Source organism: Pinus tabuliformis, chromosome 4_1, assembly GCF_031772625.1.
Source record: "Pinus tabuliformis cultivar Carrire ecotype Pingquan chromosome 4_1, CPIR1, whole genome shotgun sequence".
Classification (NCBI taxonomy): Eukaryota; Viridiplantae; Streptophyta; class Pinopsida; order Pinales; family Pinaceae; genus Pinus; species Pinus tabuliformis.
Genome location: NC_142303.1, coordinates 479,014,298 through 479,026,701, shown reverse-complemented (window position 1 = coordinate 479,026,701; position 12,404 = coordinate 479,014,298).

Here is a 12,404-nt window from a genome sequence, read left to right as displayed (position 1 = left end):
TCCCTAACATAGATCCCCATTCACTCCCTTTCCAATGCATCCATGTGACTATGGGTTCCTAGTCGCTCCCATAGGCTTGCATAAGTGTGACTGTGGCATTTTCCTTCTAGTGATGTGCTAGCAATTGCAAGAATTAACACTATTTTTTAGGCGTGGGACATAGCCTCAGCCTGAAAAACTATGAAACTTCCAGAATTCATAAAAGAAATGAAGATAATTTTTGTATACCAAAAGCTACAGCTAAGACTTGACCTGCCCATCTGTAGTCAGGACTCACATTTTCTCAAACAATTGGTAGATATGCAGCCTGCAGGTCATTAATGTAAGTCTGAACATAAGGGACTGAAAAATTATATGAGGTTTAAAAATAAGGGTCACTCTGTTCTCTCATTTATTGTCTTAACACCAATTGGGTATTGCATTCATTATTTATTCAGATATGAGTGAAAACATGAAAAGAGCCATGAATAAGATCTATCATAAAACCATGCTTATAAGTAGCATATAACCAGATAAATAACCATAAGAGAACAATAACTAAAGCCACATAATAACCAATACATTCCCTTAGCAAAATCAAGAGAAACTTAGTTTTTATTAACCATAGGAGATTACCAACCAAGTTTATGAATTCCATGTTCAACGAGACCATATATTGGTTGAACCAGATCTTTATTTTAGCCAATCACCACCCTACCATATTCAAAGAATGAACGTGTGATCTTATGGGATAAACAAATCCATAAACATCCAACGGAAATGAAAGGTTAAGGCACCTCCACTCTCACTATAGTGTATGCATATTGGAAGAGGAATATCCACGTATAGATCCATCCCCTACAAAATCAGTACACTACTACCCAAAATTTTATCTTCGTGTGTACATAATTTTTCTGAAGAAAAACATCTTATATATCTATAACTATTGAATAATACCTTCGTTGCACAACATATCATCAATAAAAACCAAATCTTGGCAGATACTATAAAAGACATACATCACAACATCATCATCACAAATATATCAACCCATAAGAAAATTATTTGATGTGTAGTCATTTTAGATCTGTAGGATTTGGTGCAACATCACAGTCCCAGATGCACACTTATTTCAAATAAAATAATTCATCAATAAACAAAATCTTGCACACATAACAATTTGATATCCATCTCCTTATGTAGCTTAGGACTTAGCTAATACCTTAGGTAAATTCTGTAATTATTTCGATGGTATTCTTTGATTATATCAAATATCCATTGTCACACTCATTATTATTGGCCAATACCATGGTAAATAACCATGGTATTAAGAATACTAAGGTGCAAATACCATACACAACTTTTCTTCACAAGAATCCCGTATTTACGTCTCTTTTCTTCTCAGAACCTGTGTATAATTATTCATGCTTTATATTTATCATTCCTTTGTCTTTGAACTAATATTCCTTTGTCTAATATTTTTGTCACATCTGTACTGGCCTGAATACCTATCCTACTATTACCGTGTTGACATCTTTATTATGTAGGTTTTCATTAAGGACAACACATTTATCACAATTCCAAGAATATCTCCCTTTCGACTCAATGGGAAACACTTTGGTGTTTGGTTAAGGCATTTGTAGATATACCAAGTTTCTCAAACACCAGGCTTCAAGCTTCTCCCCCCTTTGACATCAAGGGAAAATGGATGACCAATGTTGAATGAAGGTTTCTCTTCCTTTGTTGACTTGAGTGTTATAGATCTAATTTGCTAAGTATGAACATTAAGTACTGACCATGCTCCCCATGAGCACATGCTGAATTTATAAAGATATAGAAAGACATACATGAATTTATGACTCAATCAGAAACGACCTTTCCTATCATCAATGACTCATGTTTACATTGATCACCCAACAAAGTGGCATTACATATTTGACTTAACATTACATCACATGCCCAAAATGACGGGATTACATAACTTGACCACAATAGTCCATTACTAAATTTTACAACGATTTATAACATATGTCTTAACATGATTTTCACATCAATATTAAGATATGGAATTTATAATCAAAACAAAAGACCTAAATAAGACCATGATAATCATTAGCAAATATCATAAACCATATCAGATCTACACCATAAGAATCTACAGTGACAAAAAACCCTTCAGTAACATATGTGTCTTTAGTAGTTCACCAAAGCATCAATGTTATATTCTAGCAACTCAAAAACCATCATAAGACAACACAATTTTAAGTAGCACAAATCAACATTAGGACCAAAACACAAAATAATAACCATATGAACCATATCAGAGGTTTTTCCTAAGTCTATCCCACTGTCTCTCAATCATATAGAAACAAAAATGACTATCCTTCATAATATTCATGTACTAAAACAAAAAAAAAATGAATTTTATAACCACAACTCCCCCTCAGGTTGTATTGTCTAAACCTATTCATTCTTACTACATCACATGTCTTGTGAGTAATATAAGCAACATGAATATCAAAACAACCATGGGAGACATTAGCAAAACAACATATTTATTACTCCCTCTAAATATGAAATATCTGTTCAAATAATTAATGAAGTGATGTAGAAGAGGCCACTCCTAGATTATTTTTGAGATATTTAAAGGAATCACGTGGAAGAGGCTTTGCAAATATATTTGCAACTTGTTCGTTTAAGGGAACATACTCCAATTTGATCTTTTTTGCATGTACCTATTCTATCAAAAAGTGATATGTGATTGGAATATGCTTGGTTTTTTAGTGCATGAAATGATTTTTAGAAATACTTATGGCACTAGTATTATCGCACAAAATAGTTATAGGTTGAGGAAAAGTGATTTGAATATCTTACAATATTTGCATTATCGATAGAAGTTGAGTACAAAAAGATGCAAGAAAAACATATTATTCTTCAGCAGTAGATAAAGAAAGGAAGCTTTATTTTTCGTTGAGCCATGATACCAAGCGACGTCCGAAATACAATGCTCCTCAATTAGTAATTTTTCGACTAAAAACATTATTTTCTTCATCTGCATCTATGTAAGCATGAAGAGAGAAATATGCATCATTGGGATACCACAGGCCATAATATTGAGTTCTTTGTAGGTCGTTGAATATTCTCTTAACTGCATGGAGATGAGTTTGTTTAGGATTTGCTTGAAATCGTCGAACAATCCTAATTTCATGCACTATTTATGGTCTTGTGCCTCTAAGATAGAGCAAGCTCCCAATCATAGATATTTATTTTTGTTGATTTACTAAGGGAGAATCATCATGTGAACTGAGGTTATAACCTATTACCATTAGTGTGCATACAAGTTTTGTATGTTTTAACCCTATACAAAAATTACTTGCAAATGAATTCTTAAAAATAGAAAATAAAAATAGCGAGAACATAAAACATAAAACAAATATACACACATATTTTCACTTGGATTCTAAAACTAAGACTACTAGATTGATTTTTCATTATTTATTTCAATGCTACAATACATACATACATACATACATACATACATAGATATATATATATATATATATATATATATATATATATATATATATATATATATATATATATATACAGAAGCATCCATAAACCCCAATTGATTTACTATGGATTAGAACATAACCATAGTTCCCCTGACCGGATGTATAAGATACCATGGGCATAAAACCATCATGCCCAAAACCATGTGCAAAACCCATGCAAAAAACCATAGGTAGGTTTGCCCACCAAATATAGGGTCCAAAAATAACACACACCCAATATGAGAGATAACACACATTAGAAAAAATATAACACACGCCCAAAATTCTCCCACTTCTTGTTTTCTTTCCACACAAGGGGTCAAAGGAGAGCTTAATCATTGGTCCAACCCTACAATGGACATTGTTTCTCTACACCAAAAAAAAAATTCAGTGCTCACAGACTTCGTCATTGCATCTCCAATATTCTTCAGAGTGTCCACCTTTACAAGCAACACATTTTTTTCCTCAACCATATCACTCACAAACTGATATTAAAGATTAATTTGCTTTGTCTTTGAATTATTTGTAGGGTTCTTTGACAAGAAAATTTCACTTTGGCTATCACCATATATCTGTATAGCTCGTTTTACTAACCCCATACTTAAGGATAATCTCTACAACCAGAATTCTTCCTTGCTTGCATGAGTGGTTGTCATTTATTCTATCTCTGTAGTTGGAAGGATCATTATAGACTGTCTCTTACTCATCCAATTAACTACACTGGCAAGTAGATTAAACAAATACCCACTTGTAGATCTTCTCTAATCCATATCTCTAGCCAAGTCTACATCAACAAAGCCACGGATGTCCAAAACTCTACCCATTCATGGTCTTCCTTGGTAGCACAAACCATAATCACCAGTGCCATTGAAATACCTGAAAACCCGCTTCACTGTTGTCCAATGCTTCAACCCTAGTTTTAACATAAACCTCCTCGATACTCCCACTGCATCTGTAATGTTTGGTCTCCTAGAGACCATTTCATAGATTTGGCTATTGAATGCACTTCCGTATGGAACACGAGACATGTCTTCTTCATCCTCTTATGTCTTGGGACACTGTTCAACAAATAACTTTACACCTACAGGAATAGGAACCTTCGTCGATTAACAATCCCGCATATTAAACGTTTGTAGTATTTTCTCAACATACTTCCTTTTGTTCAACCAAAGCATCTCATTTTCCAAGTCTCGTTTAATTTCCATGCTAAAAATATAGTTTGTAGCACCAAGATCTTTCAGTTTGAATTTGGAGGAAAATTGGGTCTTGAATTCCTCAATAATTTCTTTGTCATTTCCAATCAACAACATATCACTAACATACAAGACCAGATAAATAACACACTCACCAATTGATTTAAAATACACACAGTGATTAACTTTTCTTCTAGTGAAGCCAATTCCTAATATAAATGTATCAAAATTTTGATACCACATCCTTGGTGATTGTTTTAACCCATGCAAATAATTTTTTAACCTGCATACCATTTCATTCTTACCATTCACCACAAAGCCTTCGGGATGCTTTATGTACATCTCTTCTTCCAGATCTCCATGAAGAAATGTTGTCTTCACATCCATCTATTTTACACCAAAATCAAAAGCAGCAACAACAGATAAAAGTAATATAATAGAAGCTACCTTAGCAACAACAACAAAAAATATCACCAAAATCAATTCTCGACACCTAGGAATAGTCTCTTTCTACCAACAGATCTTTTTATTTGTCAACCTTGACTTATCAATTAATATTCTTCTTAAACACACATTTTCTTCCAATGGGTCTGCTTCTACGTGCCATCCTATGAATCTACTCCATCCATGAAAATTATGGGATCGTCATCAGTAATAGATAAAGATAAATTTGAATAGAAAGCCGATGGATTGTACATTTTTGGTTGCCTTCTCTCTTGAATTGGTGTTCTCAGAGTTGGAATTTGCAGATCTTCATCTTAGAGTTTGACCTTTCCTCCTTTAGTTCAAACTCTATATTCTCATTTTCCTTTGGTAAGACTTCATCTTTAATAACATATTCCACCTCTGTAAAAACCACATCTCTATTGTATACAACCGTCCTTATTTATGGGTTCCAAATCTTATAATATTTAAAAACATCTTCGTACCCAATAAATATGCATGTTTCTGATTTAATATCCAACTTGGTTCTTTTATCATTTGGAACATGTACATATGCATCACATCCAAATACCCTCAAATGTGAAATAGATGGTTTCTTACCATTCCATAAATCATGTGGAGACTTGTCCTCCAACGTTTATGAAGGTGATCAATTAACCAGGTAACATGCACTCTCCATTGCCTCTAACCAAAATTCTTGTCTTAACTTGACACCATCGAGCATGCTTCTTTCCTTTTTCCTAAACTTCATGTTCATTATTTTTGCAACTCCATTTTTCTCATGTGTGTATGGAGTATTGTTTTTCTATCCTGTACCATGCTTCTTCCAAAACTCTTCAAATTCCTTCTTGCAAAACTTTCCACCATTATCTGTCAGCAACACATTTATCTTCTTCTCTATCTAGTTTTCCACCGAAAACTTAAGTTATTTCAACATGTCAAAGAATTCTTATTTCTTCCTAAGGAAATATATCCATGTATTCCTTGAGAAGTAATCTATAAATGATATATAGTACATAGACTTACCAAGTGATGGAATCGACACAGGTCCAAACACATCATTGTGCAAAAATTGTAATATCCCTTTTGCCCTCTTAGCACCAGAGGGGAAACTCACCCAATTTTTCTTTCCATATACACAATGTTCACAAAAATCAAAATCTAGAGAGAAATTAGACATAACTTTTACCATACCATTATCATGAAGTATTTGAAGTCCCTTCTCTCCAACATGTCCAAGTATTTGATGCCATATCATGTTTCTTTCAAGAGAGACCACTATATTTTCTGCTACACTTTCAGGAACCACAAAAATATTGCACCCATTAATAATAGTGCTACAAAGAACCTTGTACATAGTTCCAATTTGAACTCCCCACATCAATACCCGTGCTCTGCAAACCATATTATAGGTATCTTTATCAAACATTATTTTTACACCTGCATCATCCATATTGGTTAGAGAAATCAGATTTCTCACTAATGTAGGAATATGCAGAACACCCAGAAGTGTTCTAATTCTTCCACCTTGCAATGTCAACTTCAATTTTCTACATCTGACTATTCTATCCTTCTTGTCATCCCCTAAAAATACATCACCACCATCATATTTTTCATACTCGCAGAACCATTCCCCATAGCAAGTGAAGTGAAATGATGCACCTGAGTCAAGCAACCATGCCTCCTGATCTACATTTGTACTTTATAAAGAAACCAAGTACACATCCTCACATTCATTTGAGGTGATTTTTTCCTCTACAGAAGGAGCATCATCAGATACCTTCCTTTTCTTAAGAGCTTTGGATATAAAATCATATTTTTAAGTGCCCTTCTTTTCTGTATTTCCAACACACCTTTACATGTTTTCATAGATATTTAGATTTCCCTATAGATTTATATCTCCCATTTGACAGCTTATTTGTATTTTTTTCCTACGAAAATCCTCGTACAAACAAGGCATATCCATTCTGTCTCTCCATATTTTTCCGCCTCATCTCTTCCAATAACAACGATAAGACTATTTCGTCAAACTTCAAGGTAGTTGTATTGTGACCTCTTGCAACAACCAGACTATTCCATTAACCTAGTAGAAAAAACAAAAAACTGATTCACTTATTATGTTCATCTGAAATTTTAATATCAACAAATAACAACTAACTTACCATAGTATTAAGGGCATCCATATGCTCTATCGTCAAGTTTCCATCCTCATCCTTGGGTCATATATATGTTTTCGTAGAAATATTATTTTCACCGGACACTTAGATTGATACAAAGTCCCTAAATTCTCCCAAAAATCCTTTGTTGTAGCTTACCTAATACATTCAACAATACTATATCTGAGATACACAACAATATATTTCTCTTTACCATCTAGTCCAACTTCCCTTAGTCTTCATCTAACATTGTCATCGATTTATTACCTGGATCTACCATGATCCAGTGATATTTATCCACGTGCAGATCCTCCATCTTGAGTTTCCACAACTAAAAACTCTAACCATTAAATTTCTTGATCTCTATATTTCCATTGCTCGCCATCTTATTTCACCGCAAGAATCGATCTCATAGATCTCACACTGAACAAGGTCTACCACAAGCCTAAGAAAAACACCTCAGTAGAAAAGTTGTCCCCTTGATGTTGAAACAACCTTAATACCAAATGTAAGTTTTAACCCTTTTTAGAAATTACCTGCAAACAAATTCCTAAAATTAGAAAACACACAATAGCGAGAACATAAAACATAAAACATATATACATTGAGATTTTCTCTTGAATCCCAAAACTAGGACTACCAGGTTGATTTTTCATTATTTCTTTCAAGGTTACAATACATATATATACATGCAGAAGCATCCATAAAAACTAATCCATTAACCCTGGGTTAGAGCATGACCATAGTTCTCTTGATTGGATCTGCAAGATACCATGGGTAGAAAACCATCATTCCCAAAACAATTTGCAAAACCCATGCACAAAACCATATGTACTTCAACCCACTTAATATAGCATCAAAAAATAACACACACCCAATATGAGAGATAACACACATTGGAATGAATATAAAACACACCCAACAAGTTTGTAGTCTTCCATTCCATACTTCTTTAAAATCTACTTTAGGTACTTAGTCTGTGAGAGAAAGATACCATTCTTTGCTTGTTGAATTTGAAGACCAACAAAGTATGTTAGTTCACCAAGTAATGACATTTCAAATTATTTATGCATGACTGAGTCAAAATATTGACTGATAGAATCTTCATTGCTTCCAAATATTATGTCATCTACGTAAACAACAACTATTGAATGTTTACTATAATCTATCTTTGTATATTGATTTTTATCTACAAATCTGTTAGTCGAACCTTGTTGTTGGAGCTACCTGTCAAGGCTATAATACCATGCAGAAGGAGATTCTTTTTTCGGATACAGTTACTTCGTGAGTTTTCAAACAAGGTTTTTATCATTTCCTAGAACAGACCATTGAGGTTTTTCAATATAAAATTCTTATTCTAGATCCTCATTCATAAATGTAGATTTAAAATCCATTTCATATACTTTAAAGCTATGAAAGCTTGAAAATGCAAGGAGCATTCTTATGGCTTCAAGTCAGCTCTAGGCGCAAATGTTTCCTTAAATTACATTCCTTGTTATTGCGTTTCACCTTTGCATACAAGTCTTGATTTGTTCTAATTACCTCTCCATTTCCATTTAGTTTGTTTTTTAAAACCCACTTTTTTCCAATAACATTTGTATCATGACGTCTTGGTACTAATTCCCATGTATGGTTCTTTTCTATTTGGCCAAGTTCTTCTTCGATAGCCTTAACCCAGCATTCATATTTATTATCTTGATTTAGTTTTTTTGGTTCAATTGTGGATAATAAGTCTAGATAACTAGTAGTTCAAATAAGAGTTCTTCTAGTTTGTACTCCATCTCCCTTATCACCTAGAATTTGAGATTCTACATCACTTTTATGAACATAGCTGGATGGAGTCATTTTTTATGCTTTTTTTCTTGCTAATTGCTTCATCTGATGCTTCATTGATTCCTTCTCCAACATTCTTTTTCCTTTCTGTAGGACTATGTTCATCATCTATTGTTGATTCATCAATCACAACACCAATGCATCCAACAATATTTTGAAGTCTTTTGTTGTATAATTTATATCTTTTGCTTCTAGAGGAGTATCCAAGGACAATTCCTTCATCAACTATAGCTTAAAAATTTCCAGATTTATCATAATTATTCTTTATGTAACATTTACTCAAAAAGACTCTAAAATTCTTGAAAATGGAGGTTTACCAAACCATAGTTCTTGAGGCTTTTTGTCACTGTTTACCTAGATATGGGCTTTGCTAAGTTTATTTACTATTGTATTTTTTGCTTCCCCCCAGAAGGTATGAGGTGTTCCACACTCATCAACCATGCCATGTGACATTTGTTGGATTATTCTCTTCATTCTTTCTTCCACTCCATTTTGTTGAGGAGTTTTAGCTATAAAAAACTACTTGTTAATGCCATATTGTTCACAAAAGTTGAAAATTTCATCTGATATAAATTCTCCTCCTCTATCAGATCTAAGGCATTTTATTTTCAAATCTATCTGATTCTCTACTAGAGATTTGAAGGATTTAAATATATCATATGGTTCATATTTATGTTTTAATAGGCCAATCCAACACGTGCAAGTAAAATCATAAATGAATAATATGAAGTATTGTTCCCCCGTGTATACTTATTTCTTGTACGACCACATAAATCAGTATGAATAAGGTTTGGTGGCTTACTTGAAGTAACTTCTTAGGGCATTAAACTACACTCTCATTTTCTTACCGAATTGACATGATTTTAATATGGTAAGAGAGATGTTACGCAAGCGACGAACCGCTCCCATTTTTTTGACCTCTATAGTTTACTAAAGCTTAGGTGCCACAATCCTCTATGCCAGAGCGAGCTTTCTCCTGATTTCCTCAAGTAACAGTGTTCTAAACCAACTCCAAAGACATAGAGATTACCTAGAGTTCTTGTTCCACTTTTTTATGATTTTAACTATATCCATATTTTGTACCACACTATTTGTTACCTGAAAACCACCTCATGCCCTTGAACGCACATCTCACTAACACTCAATAAGTTATGTTTTAATCCATAAACAAGCAAAACATTTCCATCTTTAAAATTTTATTTCACCAAAATAGTTCCTCTTTGATAAAAGCATGTGAATTATTTCTAAATCTTACATTCTTTTTTTTCTTTATTCCCTTAAACGAACTAAGCTTCTCTTTATCACCTATTAATGTAAAACCTCTTTTCTTGATCTTGTGCATATAAATATAAAGCACAATTCTCATATTCTATGGTTTTATTTTTCCATACATTACATGTTGTTTTATTTGTTCACTCTGAAGAGTAGATCATATTTTTCTTCTGCATTCAGTTTCTCTATACCCAAATTTATTTAAAAAGGAGAATATAGATTCATCGTCAAGAGGTGAGAAGGTATTGTAAGATTATTTCTTTAACCTTGTCTTATTCTTTTGTAGTCATGATAGTTTCAGAAGCAACACACTAAGCAACCTTATGAAAAAAATTATGGCAAGTGAAGCATTGACCATTAAATTAAAAGTTCCTTGGAGTGTGGTACCTTATTGTGTAGATTTCCCTTTGATTGTGACAAGGTTTATTCCACTTAGAAACATTTGATCTCATTCTCCTTTGCTCAGAGCTAGAACTATGTTGACTGCTTGCTTTCATTGCATTGAGATAGCTTCATGTACCTATTTCAGAAGATTTTACAGTCTTTTATGATTCTCTATTATATCTGAGACCTTTTTTTATAATAGAGTGTTTTACTTGGATGATTTCTTCTAACGTCTCAGATCGTTTGGCAAATCTAAGTTTTATACTTTTTTATTTTTCAAGTTCTTTCGTTAGACATAGAACTTGTAGTTCTAAATTTTCATTATGCCTGTCCTTTTCTAGGATTTGATTCTTCAGAGCATATTCTACTAATTTAGCTTCTTCCAAATGCATTTTAAGCTGAGTTATTTATTCTATGAGATTATCCTTTTCTTCTAGGGCATCCATAAAAATATCATTAAATTCATCAATAGTAGTTGATATTCTTGATTAGACACACTTTCTTCTCCATTTGAAATACCATCCCTATCTTCATGTGTGTAGAATATTCTCTTGTTTTCAAGCCTTCTTCTAACCTTCATTTTTGTAGCATATTTTCCTTTCTCATGGTTTTCTCTATAAGGGAATTTAGCAGCATAATGACCAACTCTTTCAGAAGAAAAACATTTGAAAGGAAGCTTACCTCTAAATATTCGAGTACCCACTTGGAGTTTCTCTATGAAATTCACCTCTTAAGTATCTGATACATATCCTCAGTCCTTGACCTACTCCTTTTACTTTCCTTTAGAAGTAGCATTGAATTCAACTTCTCTTCTATCTAAGGGACCCCTTTTTATCATTTCGTAGGCTATTAAAATCCCATGAAGTTTTTCAGTAGTAAGGTTCCTCAAATCCTACATTTATTCAATGGGAGAGACTTTTGAATCAAGCTTTGGTGTTAGAGATCTTAATATTTTCTCAACCACTAATGATTCTTTTATTTTGCCACCAAAATTTCTCATAGAATTCATGATGTCATCTACCATAACAAAGAAACTTGCAATTTCATGATTATGCATTTTGAGAGTTTCATATTAAATTCTAGGAGTTTGAAGTTTGGCACTCTTTACCTTGGTGTCACCTTTATAACTCTGGATGATCTTGTCCCATATAGCTTTTCTAGTATTCAAGTGCATGACTTTAACAAATTTTGATTCTTCCAAGCTTCCTAATTGAGCATTGACAACCTTTGGATTGGTCTCATAGTTTTCCTTTTTTATTTGATCTATGGGAATAGAGGATCGATATTGATAGCATCATTCAACGGTTCCCAAAACATGTTCTCTAACTGATTGTAGAGAAGATGTTGTTATGACTTTCCAAAAAAACATATTGGATCCATTGAATAATGGTGGCCTGGTAAATGATGATCCTTCTCGGTTTCTCATCTTTATGAATCTTCCTTTAAGTGAACAAGCCTATTCTTAAGGACTTTATATGATACCAAATGTTAGAAAAATACTGAGACGGGGGTAGTGAATCGATATTTTAAACTAGTTAAACTTTTCTTTTTATATTGATATTTCTATATGCAACTTTCATGAAGTAAAC